Source organism: Miniopterus schreibersii, assembly GCF_964146895.1.
Source record: "Miniopterus schreibersii genome assembly, chromosome: 17".
Classification (NCBI taxonomy): Eukaryota; Metazoa; Chordata; class Mammalia; order Chiroptera; family Miniopteridae; genus Miniopterus; species Miniopterus schreibersii.
In genome coordinates this window covers 29,692,509-29,708,598 of record NC_138117.1, presented here as the reverse complement: position 1 = coordinate 29,708,598, position 16,090 = coordinate 29,692,509, and positions in this window count along the sequence as shown.

Sequence of the window (16,090 nt, the reverse complement as noted above, 5' to 3'; positions counted from 1 at the left end):
AAAAACCTTATCAATAGAACAAGGACAACAATTGCAGTGAACTTCTTGCCAAAAACCACATAACCAACAGGAACTCAAATATTTAATTTAAAAGAAAAAAACAATCTCACCAGCCTAAGATTATATACCTAGAAAAAATATTCTAAAAAGTGAAGAAAAAATACTTTCTCTTATAACCCAAAACTGAGACTTTACCATCAGACTCTCCTTAGAAAATATTAAAAGAAGTTCTTCAGGCAGTAGTAAAATGATATAGTCAAAACTCAGATCTACATAAATAAAGAGATTTGTATAATACTCTAATCAACAACAGAAAAATGTACATTCTCCGCAACCTCGCATGACGTACTCAGCAAGATAGACCACTCTGTGGATCATAAAGTACATTTACACAAATTTAAAGGATTGGCAATCCTATAAGACATGTTCTCAGATCATAGTGAAATTAAACCAGACATTAATAGCAGAAAGATAGTTTGAAAATCCCAAAATATTTGGTAATTAATCTACATACTTCTAAATCACACGTGGGTCAAAGTACAAAGTTCAAGAAAAATTAAAATATTTTACCTTAAATGAGAGGGAAGTTAAATAGGTAAAGCACAAATGATTTGAGGGTGGCAAAACTTTTTTAGGATACTGGAATAGTGAATATGCAACACTATATGCGTTTGTCAAAAACCATAGAACTTTCCAGCAAAAAGAGTAAACCTTAAGGTCCGCGAGTTTTATAAGATCATCGAGGATGTCAGGAGATCCCATGATGGAAGGAGAGTGTGACAAACAAAATAACTGTATCACAAATATGTGCAAAAGAATCACCGAAGGGGATGGGGCAGAGGGCACCAGCCAAACTAAGCTTGGACATCAGCGAAGACTGTAAGAGGAAAGGCAGAAGCAGCTACACTCAGCACGGCACTCCTCGTTGATAAGCTGTTTTTCCCGGGAGTGTATGCATTATTCTGTTACTGCTCTGTATGCCTACAGTAGCGCCCTCCCCCGACCCCCGACCCCCCGACCCCCGCATCCGAAGGAAATGTGTTCCAAGACCAGGGGATGCCCGAAACCACTGATAATACCAAACCCTTATATATACTATGTCCTTTCCTACACATACATACCTATGATAAAGTTTAATTTATAAGTTAGGCACAGTAAAGATCAACAACAATAATAAAATAGAAACATTATAACAATGCGCTGTAATAAAAGTTATGTGACTGTGCCCCCCTGAAAGTATTTTCTTGTACTCTACTCACCCACCTTCTTGCGGTGACGTGAGATGACGAAATGACAGGGCTGTTCCTGATCCCTGGAGCTGTCCCTTACTTGCAGTAAATGCCTTCGGGGGAGGGGGGTCATTTATTTCAGGGGCTCCCTTGCCGAAGTCCTCACAGAGGCCTCAGCGCCTTCAGGCCAACATCTACCATCAGTAGGAACACATTTTTTGTTTGCCTCTCCCACCCGCAAATTTAACGCCTTTTCCATCTTCACTAAGCACTTATCGCCCACTGTGGTCGTGACTTTGGCAGTTTGAGGTGCAACAGCAAAGCTCACAGGGGTTTCTTTTTCCTTCCACGTTTCACAGATAGCTTTGTCCCTACTGCGGGTCTCAGCAACCTCAGCACAGGATGGCTTTTTTCTTCCCTCACTGAGTTGAGAACTTCCACCTTTTTCCTTCAGGAAAGCACTTGGGGGCTTCTCTTTGGCGCATCCGAATTGCCAGCATCGCTGCTCTTGCCCTTTGGGGTCGTCATTAAGTAAAATAAGGGCAGCTTGAACACAAGGCCCGCGAGAGACCAGGTCCACCTGATGAAAAGCTGGCTCCTCAGGGACTGACTGTGGGGCCTCTGGTAAAGGGATGCCCCAAGTCCCACCAGAGGAAGCAGAACCCCGAGATTTCATCACGCTACTCAGAAGGGCACGCAATTTAAAGCTTATGAATTGTTTACTTCTGGAATTTTCCACTTAATGTTTTCTGACCCTGCTGACAGGAGGTAACTGAAACTGTAGCAAGTGGAACTGCAGATAAGGGGGAACTATTATATCAGAATTGAACAAGTCAGTGTATGTTAATGATGAGAGTCAGGTTTTTCATGGTTGGATTGGGAGGTTACATAGAAACAAATGCTGCAGGCTAGAATAACCCATGGATTAGAGTTGTAGGCATCAGTGTGAACTCATGTTTTGCTTAATATGAATAGAAATGGTGCATATACAAATATGTGCATATACATTAGTTGGTATACACATATACATCCTTGCACCATCAGCTGAGACTGGCTAGAAGCAAGGGCTCTAGGTAATACAAATAGCACACCTCATAATGAGCACAGGTGGAGTCGAGCAAAAGCGGGGGGAATGGGGACATCTGCAATAGTGTCAACAATAAAAATAAAGAAAAAAAGGAAAAATACGTAAGTTAAAGAAAATCGCCAATTTTTGTTTGAAGCCAATTCATGAATGTCTGTTTTTTATCCATCTTGTGAACAGGCAAACTGTCCTTTATTCCAGACTATCTTTTCAATGATGTTTGCATAATGACAGTTTTTGAAGAAAGAGATAGCAGCTGCCTCCTAAGCAAAGTGCAGGCAAGTTTACTCCCATTTTAAAAGATTTGTTTTGCCTAAATTCAGGATTCTTTTGTAATGCAATTTACTGTGCATACAGACTTTAATCTGGGCCTATCAGTCTTGCCTGGGCTGACTCCCGGGCAAGAGGAAGAGGCAAATATTCTAATGCATGTGCTGGTTGCTGGCACCTGAGTAGTAATGTCTTTTTTCTGTGACCCTGTGATCTCATGTCTTTTCTCAAACTCCCTGAAACGGAGGCAGTTTAACCTGTTGGCTTTCAGGTGGAACAAAATAAAAATTCTTGACAATCTTTACACTTAAATGTTAACATTGATTTGTTTTCATTTAGGAGTAAATTAAATAAACTCTATTATGTATAGGAATTTCGTCTTCAATGATTTATTCTGGAATTTTCTACCACATATGAACTTAATTCTTTTTTCCTTCTGCTCTGCATTTTATTGGACTTTTTATTTTTAATACTGATAACCACTCCATCTCTATGAACTATTGTATATGCATTAGCCCCATTTTATCATCACAAAAAGTGCCATTAGCCTCTTACTCACCAGCATAAATATATATATATATTTTAATTATTTAGTGGTTGTATGACTAAATAGCTCTTGTTTCAAAACTTATCTATTCCCATTGCTTCTGACACCCTGGTACCTTCCCAAGATACTCACACCTCCTTTTGTTACAGCAACTCAAGAGATAACATTCGTTCCAGCCCAGGGCAAGGCACCTACAGGCCTCCTATGTCCATATGTTCAAATGCTTCACAAGTGATCATTCAAATTTTGAATATTACATCTGATAATATCCACACTGTATTGACAATGAATGTGAGGATCAGAAAGGAGGGTAATTTATCCAGAGTTGTATCACACAGAAGTTCTGAGGCTAGTGTCTAAACGCAGAACAGGTTGAATCAAAAGACCTTTCTCTGTCATGTAAATCCTTTGCCTCTGTTTTTTCTAAGCAGGTATGCTCTATTTTTACTTTTTTATAGGAGGAATGCTTAATTGCTTTACTCTACTTATATCTGTATCTATATTACATCACTGGAAATTCTCATTAGGAAGAAGTCCTAGGTGATAGCACAATAGTCTGTAGGGTTTAATGTATGATGAACTGAACAGTAAAAAATCCTGGGGTGTGAAGCAAAAAAAGCTAGGACATCCTTTCCATGCCACAAAATGTGTATTTCATCTACTGGGTCACAACCTTTTCTGACCTTAACTGGGTCTGGGAAACACATACCTGGGCAAAATTGTAACACTATTGAGACTAAATCCATAATCAAGACCAAGTAAAATTTTCAGTCTATTCGAGTCACACATAATAACTACTAAATTGAAAAATTTAGCATTTAAAGTATTTTTTTTTTTTATTAAAAAAAGCATACCTGTACAAACTCCCTTTTCCTTAAGCACTAGAATATCTTGAAAAAGATTTCATTTAAAATTAGGACCTTTTTTTTTTTCTACTTTCCAAGACGCTAATGGAATTTTGCACTGGTTGGCCACAGGCAGCATTTGGTAGAAAAGGCCTTTGATAACCCCTTCCGCAGCCAGATAGGCTCATATAAATCTATGAAAATCAAATAACATAATGGATATTTATGTTCTTTTTTTACTCATAGCAGTTGAAGGGTAGATGCCTGGAGATTCAAAAAAGCAAAACGAGTTCTAGATATGGAAGTCCAGGACATCTATTTTAAAGTAGAAATTAAGGTATTAAAAGGTTATTTATTCTTGAGTTTGCAAAACTACCTAATGACAAATAATTATTTTAATAGGATTAGAAAAAGAGGAGGGTAGAAGCAAATATTCTTTGTGAGTTCCTTTAAAAATTATACCACAGTCATAAAGCTTACCAAATAATCAGAACAAAGTGTATGAATTCAAAAATAGTAACACTTTTTTTTTTCTTATAAGAACACTTTCTTACGGGAAAATGCACTTGTTTCTATAATAATCCACAGAAATGCTGACTTTTCAAATTTGTGAAGAGATTTGTGTCACCAATTTATATTTAAAAGAGTAAACTATAGGCCCTCACACAGACTCAACAAGTATGCTTTGAAGAGCTAATAACAAGGCAAACAGTTGGTAGCAGGGGCTTTCAGCATAGATCCTTATATGAAATAACTATTGTAAAAGTTTTTAGACTCAGTTACCAGCTAGTCAGTATGGGGCCACATCTTCAGTTGGATTCTGGTTTAGAATCAACAGTTACATCCAACCTACACTTTTCCACTATGACAACAGACCTCAGGACCTCCCTATTTTCTATCAAAATCCTTAAGTATAGTTTGTCCAAGTACACTTATTTCTTCTTAGCAAAAGCAAAAACAAAGATGATATGAATATGAAATGAAAAATCATTATTTCAAAGAAGATGCATACTTTTAAAGAAATGCATTTTTCAAAACATTTTACCATAGTTAAAATTTGGATACATAATTTAGCTAGGTCACATAGACAGGAGAACATAGGATAGTGTATTTGCTGATTTTTAAGAATCAAAGTCAGTTTTTATTCATTAGCAGTATTAAGATATTAAAGAATCACTATGGTTTCTAATAAAATGCAGTTGACTTACTAAAATGTGACTAATTCAGGTTGCTTTCAGGATGTTGACCTATGACTAAGCAGATTTATATGTTTATCAGTCACTCCCACACCATTGTTTCTGCCAAATGGTTAAAAGATGGCCAATAATGTTTAAGTCTACAAAGAACCATTTCTGTGGATTTTGGTCTTCATTGGTATTGGAGCAATACCTCATAATGTTTAATGTGCACATGGACTGAACTGTTTGGGGATCTTGTTAGGATGGAAGTTATGATTTAGAAGATCTGGGATGGAACCCATGGTTATGCATTTCTAACTCAACGTGAGCTTACGGTGAAAATGATGCTGCAAATCCATGCATCCTGTGGGTGGCAAAGTCCTGGAAAACACATCTGAGAGGCTCTGGCTTTCACCTGATACTCTGAGCCCCGTAGGTCTCCTTTTGAACAAAGTGATCATCCATCTCCTGCGACATCAGTTAATTTTTCTGATTGATCAGGTTCTAGGCGGGCTTTATCACAAATATTGTAAATGTACATGTGGATTCTAAAATCATCACTTGTACCCAAACTTAAGTAAAGGCTTAAGATATGTTTTAATGTTAATTCTATATGTATATATTTGTTAAAACTCATTAGTTTTTATTGTTACCTGCACCAACAAAGGCCTCATTCTCACCTTCTCCTTGTTCTTGTGCCTAAATTTCTTTCCTAACAGAGAGAACTGCTTCTCACTATCCAAATTTATTCATTAATTTGCTCAGTCCTAGAATTCACACAAAGTAGTTCCAGGATTTCTAACCCATACTCTGTGATAAACACCTACTAACTAGAGTACAATAATTGTTTATAACTCCATTTGTCTCTAGTCTTCAGTTATATAGTCAAGAGTGCTTTGTCCCAAAGTTCCTTAGGCAAGTTCTTCCTGAGAACCACCCCTTCTTACCTTCATAGTGTGAGTGATACTCACTTGAACTATGGTTAGGTTTATTTGTTTCCATTTATATTCCATATTGGTCCTTTTCCTTCCATATCCTCCCATTTTTGATGATTTTATGTATCCATTTTTTTAACTATGTAAAACATTGACATGTTCTAAAAGTTACAACTTTATAAAAATGTATATTCCAAAAAGTGTCATTTCCCTCATCATTTTTGCTCCATTTTTATCCATCTTTCCTACTCTATCCCGACCTCTTCCTATAGAAAACTAATCTCAGTCACTTTTTTTTCTTGCCTATGTTTCTTTTTGTACAAATGAGCAGAATCTATGTCCCAGGACAATTTATTAAAAGTTCTATCTTTGAGATGACAATTTTATTGTCAAATTTTCATGTATAATTGTTCTATTTCTGAGCTTTATATGTTTGTCTAGCCATGTACCAGCACCATATGCTTTAATTATAGGGGCTTTATAATATGCTTACTATTTGATAGGGATCAGCCTCCTCATAATCTTTTATGGGGAGCCAGCCTATTGTAGATACTATTTTGCACTTTTCCTTCCATTGTTTAACAATATATCCTGGAAATCGCTCCATATCTGTTCATAAAATCTATGTCCATTTTTTTTTTAACTTAACAGTATTCCCACAGTTTAATCAACTGTTTTATTTTATATGAGTATTTTTTTCAATATTTTGAAACTACAAACAACACAGTGACTAACCCTGGCATATGCATTTCATATTTTTTGGAGATGTATCTTCAGGATAAACTACTGGAAGTGGAAATACTTTGCCAAAAAGTAAGTGCTTAAATACTTTTGTTAGATATGTGCAATTTTCCCTTTTAAAGGGTTATACCTGTTTGCTTCCCTGCCAGAGAAGTAAATGAGAGAGCCAGTTCCCCTACAGCCTCACCGAGAATGTGCTGCCCTTCTTTTTAATTTTCATTAATGTCATAAGAAATGGTATGTGTCTAGTTTCAATTTGCATTTCTTCAATAATTCGTGAGAATGGGCATCTTTTCGTAGGCTTAAAAGAATATACATCTACGAATTACTTGTTCATGTCTCTGTCCACATTTCTGTTGGGTGTTTGGACTTTTCTCTCTCATATTTTAACAATTTGAGAAGTGCATTCAGAACTCAAGGAGCGTCCATGTGTGCCTGCCTTTCCTTTCTGCCCTGCCCGTTGGGCCTTCACTGCCCGTGTGTGCAGCCCCCATCACAGGGGAGAGGGAATTTCTAGAGAGCAGTCAGAAGACCTCAGGCTCTGAAGACCCTGGCTGGGGACAGATACACACATCTGCCACGCATGATGTTGCTCGAGGCAAGTCATAGATTCAACAAAAATTCAAAACGGTGGTAGTGGGAGCGTATCCCTCACTCCATGAGTGGAGCAAATACCTGTTGCCAAGTAGGGGGCTATGGACAAGGGTGAGAACTGGAGCACTTTTGCGAGCCACCTGCCACTAGCGCTCTGAAAGAGACAGGATGAGAGAACTACAGGTGGGAGAATTCCAGTTTTACTGTGGAATAATTCAGGACGTTTTCAAGAAGGAATCTGTGAAGATGAGATACAAAGTTTAAATACCTTAAATAATTAAAACAGCAGGACCCAGGCCTAGGACCCCAGGCAGCAATGAGTACAGTGTCAGCACACTGAGGGGCCTAATTATCGCAGAACCTGTAGAAGGCTTATCTGCACACCAATCACTTGATAATCAATTTCCTGTGACATAAACCTCCTACCCATCCATGAGAGAGGGATGAGAGATCACCCTCTCGTTATGAAAGGGGAATTGCCTTCTTGTCCAAAGTTCGAGCTTGACTCCACATAGAAAGGGAAATTCAAATCAAGTTTGCTAAATCTTATTTTCTCTCCATGAGATACCTACCTCAAGCAATATTTCCTCCAGAGAATCTATTGCTGTTCAAACATGTCTTGCAAAGTATGTGAATGACTTTTTAAGTAGCAAATTACATAAACATTTATAGTAAAGGTTGTCCTGGGTGCATAACTATACTGCAACATCCTCGGCAACTTGTTCTCTATTGGGAAGGACCTGCAGAATCACATGCAATCATGAGGTTTGGTCTGGTATACTTTTCTAACAGTGGAGCGAGAGCCCGACTAAATATTTTAATCAGATAGGAAGGAATTTGAAGTCATCCTGGTGAAGAGACTCAAGTGAAACAAATTAAATGAGAAATTCTAAGGTTGGATCCCAGGAACCAGTATTGATTTTTAAAGCTCCCAGTGATTTTAAATGGGCATTCACAGTTGAGACTCTGCTCTGGAATGAAAGAAGGCCCACTGGGAAAATAACTGATGAACCTCCCCAAACAAAACATTAGCCTGAATTTATTATTGATAATGTGCCATTCCCAGGGAATAAGTTTAGTCTTTGTTGTTCCCTTGCTGGCTATTATAAATCCTTACTTATGCATTCTCATTCATACTGTGGATTTCATAGTCTTCATTAAAAAAAAAAATACTCACTGTACTAATTGCAGTAGTTTTTATTGTAAATATGAAAATAAGTGTTGAGGCCCAGAACACAAAAGGTAGTATAGTAGCCATTGTGAGGGATACAATAATGAACATTCCTCTGAAGAACTTAACTTCACAGATATAGAAAACACATACATAATGCAAAGACTTAAGAAATGGAGCTATATCAAAAGTTGGTATAAAATGCTAGGAGAACTGAGAACCAAGAAACATAACTTCAGACTTAGGATATCAGGGAGGAATTTTTGGCGGAGATGGCTTTTAAGCAAGGCCACCAAGAATGGATAAACTTGCTGACACTATGTGGATTAAAATAATCATGTTCTAAATAGATTCTCACTTACAAGAGCAAGGGCCTGCCATTCTGAATTGTACAGACAGCCAGAAATGTCCATGCTCCTCAACTTTCTGCAGTGTCAGAGTTTAATGGTGACTCAGAAAAATCAATAGCTTTGGAAACTCTATAGCCAGCACCAGAAATTAGAAATTCTAAGATATTAATTCAAATTAATTAGTTCTTTCTTCTAATATGGAATAGCATTTGTGCTTTATTACAGTGTTATTCTACTAGCTCTTACTCTATTAGACCAATAAAGGAAAAGTTTTCAGAATTAATCAAAGTCTAAATTTTTTAAAAAAATCTTTAATTCATTTTCAGTGGCTCAGTATATAAATAAACTATCAAAGTACTTTAATGCATAATCCTAAGGAGGGCTGCTTTAATAAAAATATGACTTTTGCAAATATCAATTATCTACTTGGAAATCTAAAGCAATGAAGAAAACAATATTTGGAAATTAAATGATCATCTACCCTGATCTTGTGAGCAAATTCAATTTGTTTAGAAAATTATTTCTTATTACTTTGTCATGGTATGGGAAAGGTTATCTTAATGGCTTTAAATATTAGGTATTTTTAAACATGTTGGAAATAAATAATTGCTTTTTTATTCAGTGATCATGAGGTAAAGGCATTCCTCATCTATCCCAGAACTGAGACAAGTCATATAATTACCAATTATCATGTCATAGGAAGGAGCTGCCTATATAGCATAAACTGAATTATCTCCTAAGTCATATAAGAATTAAGGAAAGCCTCTTAGGAAGTAATAGTGGCCCACTCTCCATGTTGGAGATTTGGTTTCTCATGAAGAGTTTCTTGAGAACCTTCAATTTATGTATTTTTACAAATTCAGAAATAGTATTTTAATGAGTTATGAGTACTTCCTCATTTATTCATTTAACCAATACCTAATAATCTACTATATCTAGGAGACTATATTAATTTATGTGTATTACATGGAAGAAGTTAATTTGAGATTAATAATTTTTTACAAAAGGAAAATTGGATAATCTGGTCATTCATGACTAAATGATGCTAATATGTATGAATTTAAGTCAGTAGGCAATAAATAGTTCTTGGCATAAGTTGATTATTGATTACATTGCTTTGAACAATGCTAAAACACTATTTTCATTAGTTTATTTAGAATAAACATCACATTATATTTTGACATTAAATTTTCATTCAATAAAATTACATTAATTTTACCCAAATCACAACTTTGAGAGTTAACAAAATGGCAGGGCTTGGCAAACTAAATTAACATAAGAAACATGATTTGAGACTTAATTGTTTTTAGAATGATGATAGTTTTCTCAAGAAGGTCTAATAACCTTTTCAATCAGAAGCCTATTGTCACAATTTCTATTTCCCTTTTCCAAAGAAAAGAGCCCATCTTTAAGTAAACACCTCTTACAGAAACCAGAATGCCATCTACTGGCAGCCTCCAAAATTTTGTAAACTTTTAAAGAAAATAATTTATGCTTAATAAATTTAAAATAAGATATACATTTTTAATGAAGTGTCTACCTTTCAAAATAAACATCTATGTTAACATGTTCATATGTTTAAAAGTTGAGGTATATTCTGCATACACACTACATGTTATTACCACTATAGGAAAACATTTTTATAGAGTAATATAAATAATATAATTCTCAAATAGCTTTTATCCCAATGTTCTTACTAATTTGAAAGTTAAGGTTTTTTTAAAATAAAAAAAATGTTTTCAGAGTTGAAAAATATTGCTTAATATTTGTAGTTATCATTAGGTCGCCAGTTTACTTCTTACCTTAATTTAATATTTATTTCCAAAAATCATTGACGGAAATTGTACACAGCATAGATATGAGAGTTTTATTAAAAACTGATTTTGTGATAAAACCAGGAAAAGCACAATAAAATTCTTCCATATTTAGCTATATAATTAATTTGCTTAATCAAGCTTGTGGAGAAAAAGCTTTAAAAAATGTTTTGTTAGCAAATACATAATCATTATTTTAAAATAGTTAAACTTAATATTGAACTTATATCTCTAATGCTATAAAGATGTTTTATTCAATTGATTCTACAATAAAAGAAAGTAATGAACACGTAAAATCAACTTTTGTTTTTAAAACACCAATAAAGCTCTTTCAAAAATAATCCATGCATCATTTTAATGGTTTACTTCAGGCATATTCTTATCCTTTTATTGTTCTTTTATGTATTATTTTACACACTTGTAAGATTTAATTCCAAGAGTAGAATTCACACAGAGATTATGAAAGCTGTGAGAACAGATGCATATCACAATCTGTCCTGTAAGACACCCAAACCCCTACATTTTGCAGAAGACTCGGCCCCTTGGTTGTCAGTAGGATGCTTTGTCGGGGAAGCCTAAACACAGCCGTCATTCTATGAATGTGCATAATTCTTGCATAAGAATGCATTTCAGGAAATCTTGAAATCTTGTCATGTCTTTTTCACTTAAAGTACGAGGGGGTACTTAAAAAGTAAGCCCTCTCAGTCCAGAAAGCCATTTTTAAAAGGCTATTAAAAAGGAAGTTCTCAGAACTCTGGCTCCAGCAAAGATATAAAGGTTAAAAATTGCCCAGGCAGCCTCACTCCAGGATCATCTTATTTTAAATGCAGATTGTCAGCACTTTTGAACCATGCATGTTCATGATAAAGTTTAGAGAAATAAAAAGATATGGTAGAAAGACCAAGAGCATTTTCTTGCACAAAATATTAAGTACAGCAGCTTTAAAAATAATTGTTCAGGTACAAGTAAAGAAGATACTATTATCTTCCAGTTGCTCATGTGTATTAATAGTTACTGTAATGTTATTTTATTTAAATAATATAATTCAATGAAAAAGTATTGTTTAGTGATACGCTCAAATTTCAAATGATCCGTATAAAACTACTCTTTATGAAGGAGTTTCATAAGGTGTTTTCAAAAATGCAAAAGAGATGCTGAACACTAATTCATAAAATATTGAAATTAACTTATACAGTATACACGGATATATGTGTGACCTCCTATTGCTTAAATTAAAAGAAATGACAAAGCTACTGGACTGTCTTGCTCTTGTAAAAGAAAATGAATGAGCTTAGATCACAGAACAATTTTTAAAAATAAATGAAAATGTTACATATTATCTGCTCTCCTTTCCCTCCTGAAAAATTTTCAGGTAGCCAACTGTTTTGAAATAAATTTCCCTGCAGTTGCTATAGTGATGATAATATAGTTCTTGCCTCTATTTGTGTGATAGAGGTTCCTAGCAGAACACTTGAAAAGGTAAGCTAATCAAAATGAAAACACTGGTAGTTCTCATCTTCAAGGCAGACTCCTTGAATTTCGTACAATTACAGGACTCAACCATTGTCGACAATTTTATTATATGTCCATTATCATAATCTTTCTCAGTGTAGCCCTAAAAAATTATACAGCAGAGATGAGCCCTCTTTTTTTGTGTTATAGGTTACAATCATTGGACGAAGGATATTTAAGTTAATTCTGGATATTTTGTGAGAAAAATCGATGATTGAATCAAAGATACTGCTCCATTAGCTATTTCTGTCCATTACAAAGCTTTATTTTTCTAACAATGCAATGATTGTATGTTATTTTGAGTCAATGGTATGCATTGTTCAAGTCTTATTTCATCTCAGTGTTGATGCAAACTACAGAGCTTAAAAGCAGACAGTTACTTGTCAAACTGGACAAATCATCAAAGACATGTCATAGATAAAGCATCACTGTCAAGATTTATGTTCTACCACATTGATGTAAAGAAGTTATAATATTTACCTTAAAACATTTGGGAAACTTAAATAGCTCTAAAAATTACTGGTTTAGAGAGAAATTATACAGAACAGCTCATATAAATATAGAAGGCATTTTATGTCATTTTGATAAATAAATAGAAATGGTTATTCTGACTCTCAAAATCCAAATGGTTAGTTAAACGTAGCAATCATGGTCCCAGGAAGTATTTTACTAAAACACCACACTTTCCAATCATCTCGTATGCTACCAGGACCTGTGAGTATTTTATTTCATAAGTAGACATACCCTTTTATATTTTCATTAGCCCCTAAAAACAAATCTCTTGCTTATAAATAAGCTATATTCTAAGTGGTGTATGTTAGTTTTCTATTGTTGTGTGAGAACTTATCACAAAATTAGTGACCTAAAACAACACCCATTTATGAATGAGTCCATACACAGCATGATGGGCTTAGGATTTCTGGTCCTGGTCAGAATTCACTCATTCTAAGGCTGAAATCAAGGTGTCAGCTAAACTGAGTTCACATCTGGAGGTAAGATCACTCACAAGTTCATTCAGGTTACTGGAAGAATTCAGTTCCCTCTGATTGTAGTACTGAAATATTCATTTCCTTGTGGAGTATTAGTTTGGGGTCCACTCTGCTCTGTAGGCTGCCTACATTCCTTCTCTCATGGCCTCCTCTACCTTCAAAGCCAGCGATGGAGACTCTTTCTCATGTGGAATCCCTCTTATGCCCTGTATCACTGATGGCAGGACAAGCCCAGTTCATTGTAAGGGCTCAATTGATTAGGTCAGGCTCACCCCAGGTAATCTCCCTTCAACTGTGGCAAATAAATTAATCCATCATATTTGCAGTCCTAGGGTGTATATATTAGGGTTTAGGAAACTAACTAGGGTTGTTAAAGGCATGCAGAAAGCCAAGAACTGGTTGGGGGCAGAGTGAAGACACCAGCCCAGGCCTACACTCGTGTCATTCCCATCTGCTACACATCTGTCCTAAAAGCCACAAAAGCCCATTCACTGCAAGCACCTAAACTGTCCCCAAACACAGATGGTTGCTTACCTCCTGATTATCAGAGAAACTAAAAATTGTCTCTGTTGATTGGGACAGGTATCAGAGAACATTATCTAAAGGAGAAATCTCTTACACTCTGGGTCACAGAGAAGCTATGCTGAACAAAAACAGTGGGGAAATACCCCCCCCCCCCCAAAAGTCATATTGATCAACTATAAAATTTTGGTAAGTGTTGGTCCTGGATAGATCATTCTTTAGCATTCTTTCTCAATAAAAGAAAAAAACCTGAATATTATCTAAATAGCTTCATCTATTTATATTCATAAAAATCTGAGTGAAGCTTCAATTAATATCAGACACCTCAACTGAGACAATTGATTTCATCATTTAAATAAAAGTCCTATTACATTTACTGGTTGTTTCAAACTGTGCAACAAATTACATCATCTTTGTGATAAAAGCAATTGTGTGCAAATTTCTGATAATAAAGGTAATGATTTATTTTACTATGGGCATTTTAAACCAGAAGTTTAAATTTAAAACAGGTATTTTCCAAAACAGTATACGTTTATAAGCCAATAATGTGAATCCATAACCTGACCAATGACATTCAGGTCATGAGTAAACATATGGTCTGCCACCCCGACTCAATTAACCATCCATCAATGTAATTGCATAATACATCAGAAAAGGTAGTCTCCCACCACTGAGGGTCAGCATCCCATATTAAATTTAGCAGAAAAAGCATCACTTTGCTATAGCTCATTTAGCTATATCATATAAAATATTTTAAAATAATGCATGTGATATTGCATTTATATTCACAGTTCTCTGGAAGAAATTTCTGACAAACAGTTCTGGGCTACTGTTAAGAAATGATTCTTCTTACAATAAGCTGGCGTAGGTGAAAAGCACAACTTACAAGACAGGTATAGCACTTTAATCAATTCTAATCATGTTAATGTTGAAATAAGAAAGAAGAAAGTGTATCATTTGCACATTAGAAAATTATGTGTAAAGTTGAGACGTTACAAACTTCTTAGAAGGGCCATGGCTGAAAGTTGATTTATGCAACTTTCTAGACATTGACTCTTGCTGGAGTACTACACATGAGAAAATAATAACAGCACTTTGTAAGTAATTTTTTTAAAGAAGAATGTGTGTGGGGAATTAACCTGGACTGGAAGTATGATAGTGACAGAGCTTGAAATTATGAGGAAATAAACATGGTGCTGGGTTTATAATTCATAATTAAGATGTACTTATTGAATCAGGAAATACTAGGATCCTATCTCCTTCATGTAAGGTTCACATCCTGAGGAATGGTTCCACATCATTAATATTCTGTGAATTTACCCATAAGCCTTTGTATAAAGAAAATACTGGAGAGTAATAAGTGGGATATTTTAGTCAATCAATTCATAGTTGCCTTTTACATTTATGCAATTTGTGTGACCTTTGGAGAGAAGAAGCGGTCTTTGGCCCAAGCCCTATTCTTCCATGATTCTTGGTATGAAAATATCCATGCCACTACATTTACTTTCTACTTTTCCAGGATTTGATCTCCCTCGGGCATGATTCATTTTTTTTTCTGACTTACAGTTGTTTGATATAAAATTTTAACTAGACTTCTTGTTTTGTTTATTTTTCTGAAATTAGCCCACCATTTTAGAAAAAGTATGATATTTAACACAAGAATATGAAAATGTTAGCAACATTTGCCTTACAATGAAACCAAAGCTCTATGTGGTTAACTGATTACACGTTATGCTAGGTAACTGTTTAAAAAAAGGAAGGGCCAAGAAGAAGAAATGAACAAAGCTTTAACAACTGTTTTTCCTACAGAAACAGAACTACAGCGCCTATCAGCTCTGACGAGGATGGTCAAGTTGTTTGAGAGAGAAACCAGGCACTGCAGCACAGAGCTATTCTCCATTTCCAAAATTACCCCAAAGAGCCAGCATCTACACACACACTACTGGCCCAGTTGGGCCCAAATAAGAGCTACTCCCTGTTTGAAAACCATCAGTCCTCCCAACAAGCCTGTGTAGACCACTGATAATTCCTTAGGGTTGTGTAATCTTTTTATTATTTTCCCAGATATAAAGATTTAATCAAAGAATAAAGCCCTTCTAGTGTTCTGCTCCTGAGAAACAAACACCTTAGGCAACGGCATCATGTACATTTTAAAATCTGAATATCATATACTTAGCAAATTTTAATTTTGAAACACTAGGAGGGCTCTGCGGTGGGAAAAGCATGACTTTTCCCTGGAGTGAGAGAGCACTTGTGTGCTATGACTGATGAAAATTCTTGGAAGTGGCAGTTCTTGAGGAGCAAGGCTT